Genomic DNA, 5,537 nt, shown 5'->3' with positions numbered 1-5,537 from the left:
CTTGCCCAAATTTCAGTTTGGTCCACAGCGGTTGATTTGCATTCATCACTACGAACAAAACAACTGACCCGGAGGGGTAGCTGCTTGCGAAGATACCACAGTTCTATTTTTAAGAGGCCGAAGACTTGCATGGAGATAAACCACAACAAGTGTAATGTAACAACTCCAGTTGTCCCTCTGAGAGTAGGAGGATTATTTTCTTCAATCAGTTATTTTATTGTTCCCTGCTGATAAGCTCCTCCGCCCTTGGGGTATGCCTATTCTGTTTAATAGATAATAAAGAGAGCTATTTTTATCCATGAACAATATTTAGTTCCCAGTGTAAAGGATCTTTCATTCCTTGTCATGGTTGTAATGCTTTAAGTCTTGTGCCTAGGAGGTGCCCAGAAAAATGTCGTACTTTTTCTCCATTTATCCATTCTTGTGTCTCTGCAGACTTTGTGATTTCCTTTCTGTATTTATCTGGAAATCTCTCTTTTCTGTTTAGTACCATTCACATCCTCCACATATGTCTCTGTTAGCCTCAGCACTGATTTACAAAGCTGTATTTTAAAGTTACATAGCACATAGCAGGAGAGCCAATATGGTACACTGCCTAGTGTGGAGTTTAGGTGGGTACCCTGGGAAGGGGACACCCCCATTGCTCATCTTATCAAGGAAGGAGAGCTGACAATCTTTCCTAGAAAGTTGACCCAAGGTCCAATTCGGTCCAACTTTCCAGCACTGACGCAGCTGTTCCAACAGGGCGTGCACTGCATCTTGCAGTGCGGGGAGTCATGGAGTTCGTGGCAAGGTAAGGGATTGTTTGTCCCTGTAACTCAGAGCTTCACTGCAGCTGCATCTGTGCAGGAAAGTTGAACAGAATTGGGCCCTCAGCCTGTCTTTTAGGTATGCCTCAGTCTTCACATTGAGATTCATGCAGTCCATTCCTATTCTTCTGCCTCCTGGGATAGCTTCCAAGACCTCTGCCCCCTTTGTGCACCAGGCCATCAGAGATGTCTCAGGCTTGCATTGTCTTTCCTGTTATCGTAGACCAGCAATGAGTCTTTTAAGCTATCCCAGCTGATACATTGCACATGGGTTGGCAACCTTCAGTCTCGAAAGACCATGGTATAAGCCTACAGCACCCGGTGTTCCCAGGCGGTCTCCCATCCAAGTACTAACCAGGCCTGACCCTGCTTAGCTTCCAAGATCAGACGAGATCGGGCATGTGCAGAGTAACAGTTGCTGTTGTGACATTGCACATGCTCTGACGGGTTTGGGCTGTTCTGTTAGTGCTGGGATGTGGCCTGTACTCTACAAGGGATTGCTCCTGGTCGTGGAGCAGCTATCCAGGAAATTCAGCCAGTTCAGTGTGTGTGTGTGTGTGTGTGTGTGTGTGTGTGTGTGTGTGTGTGTTAGACAGCTTTGGAAGTGTCTTTGGGACAGCTCATGTTGTGACAGAAGGTGAAGTAGACTGGGGAGGTCTGTTTCAGTGTGTATACCAAGACACCTAGCATATTTGGGCTTTGCACTAAAGAATTCAAATATGGGTGCCACCATGCAATTCACTGGGTTACCTTGCAGAAGTTGTTATCTTTTACCTCCCAAGGCAACACTGAGGCAGGAACATGCAAATTTACACTTGGGGAGTGCTCTGAAGAGCATGGCCTGGCTGCCACCTGAAGAGACAAATGGCTGGGTCTGCTTTGTGACAGACCATGGGCACCTGCTGCCTCAGGTGAGGCTGCACGTGACTGGGAGGGGGGCAGGAAGGGGGAAGCATGGGGTAGGCAGAATGGGGTGCAACAAGGGTGGGGAGGATAGCAGATCTGACCTGGGAAGGGGGTGGGTTCAGCCGCAATGGCACTTGCTGAATTTTGACCACCTTCTTGGGCCTGATCCAGTTCAACACGGACTTATGCCAGCGATATGCTGGTGCAGGTCTGAGTAGACCCTTCAGGCCAGAATGGGTCTTCCCCAGGGCAAGGGAACAAATGTTCCCTCAGGAGGAGGCCACCTGTGGCCAAAACTCCCCTGTGGGATACAGCAGATGCCATATTGGCTCTGCTAGACCATCGCATGGTGGATTTGAGCTTCCGTATGGTTTTGAGCTTCCACTTTTTAAGCAAACCAAGTTGATCATGTTATTTCATAAAAGTAGCCTGCAGCTAAATTTAAATTCTCTTTCTTCTTTAAAAAAAAATAGGGTCGGATTTTCTCCTGACACTTGTAATACGATCAAGTGACTATCTACTGAAGTCTATTTAAAAGTTGCATGAACTGTTCCAAAGCGTTTGACACAGCTAGAGAAATATCACTCTTGTCTGCATACTACTGCTTACATAAGCAGAACACGATTTTTCAAGTCAATATCTGGGAGGTATGGTTTCTCTTTTAAATGTTCCAGACAAAGATCAATCAATGAGTTCAACTGCTTTTACCCCATTTGTCTTTGAAGTCCCCATTATCCGGAAGAAAGAGGATGGCATGTATAGGGGGAGCCGAATCTCTGTATTGCTGTTCCCAAAAAATATTTGCAGTAAATTGCTTTGATGTTCTCGCTCTTGAAGCTGTCACATCTTGTTAAAAGTAGGGAGGAGGAAGAAAGTCCATACTATATCATGTACGATCGCTTGCAAGCCTATATAAGAAAACCTCCTGTGCTTTGGCCAGGTGAGTGGTGTGCATCTGGGGGAGATGCCTGGCAGCAAACAGGGCATCTTTATATCACAGTGTTAAGCCAGTATAGTAGTCAGTTCCTCCCTTCTGAAAACTATGGCTGCAATCCTAACCACACTTTCCTGAGAGTAAGCCCCAATGAACAAAATAGGACTTACGTCTGAGTAGACCTGGTTATGATTGTGCCCTGAACCTATTTAAGAGGGGAGTGGCCTCTGATGGAGAAACCTCAGCACTGTCACCTATTCACAGTTACCAGGATTGGGGGGAGGCATACCAGTTAAAACTGGCATAACTCCAATCTACATTTGCAGTGTAGATGCCTTCAGCTATAGGCCTTTCATAAGAACATAAGAACAGCCCCACTGGATCAGGCCATAGGCCCATCTAGTCCAGCTTCCTGTATCACAGTGGCCCACCAAATGCCCCAGGAAGCACACCAGATAACAAGAGACTTGCAAGGCTTTCTGGGAATTGTAGTTAAGAACATAAGAACAGCCCCACTGGATCAGGCCATAGGCCCATCTAGTCCAGCTTCCTGTATCTCACAGCGGCCCACCAAATGCCCCAGGGAGCACACCAGATAACAAGAGACCCTGCATCCTGGTGCCCTCCCTTGCATCTGGCATAGCCCATTTCTAAAATCAGGAGGTTGCACATACACATCATGGCTTGTAACCTGTAATGGATTTTTCCTCCAGAAATTGGTCCAATCCCCTTTTAAGGACATCACCACAGCCTGTGGCAAGGAGTTCCACAGACCAACCACATGCTTTCAGTTAATATTAGGCTAAGGCAGCAATTTTAAACCACTGGTATGCCAAGAATGGTCTGCAGTTGTGACATGGGGGTTTGTGGGAGGGTCATATATTAGTAGGGCCATTGGGGGATGTGAGCCTCTGGCCAGCAGTGTGCCTAGACAATTCTCAAAAAGCTGATAGTGTTTCTTGACAATGTTAACTCCTTCTTGATGTGTCATAAGATGAAAACGGTTGAAAATTGCTGTGCTAAGGCCATTGGTTAACCTGTCATCTTCAAAAACACATGGACATTTTCAGTGTGAAAATGTACAGGTGGCTTCTGCTGAACTTGGCCCTCTAAGTGTTGGCCTTCACCTGTAGGTTTTCACACTCAAAATGTCCAATGCCACCTGCATTCAACACCAAACTATCAATTCACCTCAATCAAAAGCTCAAACTGGAAATGTTCAAAATGCTCAGTCAGACCCACCCAGAGAGAGAGAGAGGTGTCATCCTCTTATCCATGGGGAATAGGTTCCTGCTACTACCGCAGATACTAGAAATCGTGGATAGTAGAGAACCCTACAAGAAGTGTTTCACAATTTCCCCCCATTGAGCAAATGACATCCTTTGTCTGATTGCAGCCCACCTGTTACTCTTTCCTGTGTCTTGCTGTCTGTGCTCTCTGTGCTTTGTGCTGCTGCAAACACTAACAGGAAGTGGGTTGGAGGGCTGAAAAGCACATGACACTTAGAAGTTTGCAGCAGCACAAAGCACAGAAAGACAGTTGAGAGCAACAAAGGCAAGCCATTTGCACAAGGGGGGGAATTTGTGAACCACGGGTAAGTGAAACCATGGCTAAGGAAACAATGGATATGGGGGGATGCCTGTTATCCCACTGTTACCCTGCACATGCCCGATCTCATCTGATCTTGGAAGCTAAGCAGGGTCAGGCCTGGTTAGTACTTGGATGGGAGACCGCCTAGGAATACTGGGTGCTGTAGGCTTATACCATAGTCTTTCGAGACTGAAGGTTGCCAACCAACCTTAGTACCCTGGTCCTCAAGTTTACAATAACAAATTTAAGACGTTCTGGGTTTGTGTGAATTGGTTGACTTTTGGCTTTTACTTCCTCTAAATAGGCATCAGTAATTTTTTCTCATGCAATCAACGTGGACCTTGGAAGCCTGCCCGAGTGTTGGGATTTCACCTCAGTGCTAGCAACTTAGAATTTGAAAGGTCTTAGCAAGAAGAAAATGGTTGGGAGGAGGAATGGGAAGAAAGGGAGAATGACAAATTAGATTGTGACATACCTTATTTGATTGTACAGTACTTGGAACATTCTTGTACAAATGAAAATATATGTATGCGAGCAGAGTACATGACCAAATTATAACAACAGTTATTTGATAACGGACTGTAGAATCACTTCAGTTGATGCTTTCAGACAGTTTTCTTTTGTCTGTCTAGCTTTCTCTACTAACTATTTAGCTGGCATCTGCCTTGAACTCCATATATCATTATAACCGTTTCCCACCCAGACTTACTGCTGTTTTGAGAGGGCTGCTCTCTCCCTCTTTTTAATAGCTAATAATATTGTCCCTGCTTGAATCTGTGTCAAGACTGAAGGGAACCTGATCATTACTAGAGAATTAGGGGAATGCTTTCCATTGTGCCTTATATCTTAAGACCTGAAAACAAACATGTTTATTTTGGATGCAAAAGTTAATTACATTAAAAAAAATCAGTTGTAATCCATCTGAGTTATGCTGCTCCTAAATGTCCCATTTAAGGTCTGTGAGTAATACTATTTGTTATCTCTAGGCTTTAGGGACTCTCCTCAAGTTAGTTGATCAATTTCATCTTAATTGTTGCCTTATTATAGAAAGATGTATGGATATGGAATGAAGAAAATGCATAAGAACCAGCCTCAATAGGGTGCATCCGGGACTTTATAGCTGTTTCATGCTCTGAACTCATTTCTTATATGGAAAGCAGGGACATTATATGGAAAGCTCACTTTATTAAGTCACAAATTACTGAACCCCACCAATTGGTGCCAATTCTCACCAAATGGTGCAGATGTGCTTGGCCATGTGGTCATAAAGACGGGCAGTCTTTTTATCTGAAAGCCAC

General features: G+C 44.9%; 2 pseudogenes; one reads left to right on the top strand and one right to left on the bottom strand.

Moving 5' to 3' along the window:
- Positions 1 to 1,115: 1,115 nt before the first annotated feature.
- On the bottom strand, positions 1,116 to 1,235 carry LOC136656432 (5S ribosomal RNA; annotated as a pseudogene).
- A 3,051-nt stretch (positions 1,236 to 4,286) lies between these two features.
- Positions 4,287 to 4,408, top strand: LOC136656550 (5S ribosomal RNA; annotated as a pseudogene).
- The last annotated feature ends 1,129 nt before the right edge of the window (positions 4,409 to 5,537 follow it).

This window comes from Tiliqua scincoides, chromosome 6, assembly GCF_035046505.1.
Source record: "Tiliqua scincoides isolate rTilSci1 chromosome 6, rTilSci1.hap2, whole genome shotgun sequence".
Lineage (NCBI taxonomy): Eukaryota > Metazoa > Chordata > Lepidosauria > Squamata > Scincidae > Tiliqua > Tiliqua scincoides.
The sequence above is the reverse complement of the archived record's forward strand: the minus strand, read 5'-3'. Positions and strand labels throughout refer to the sequence as shown.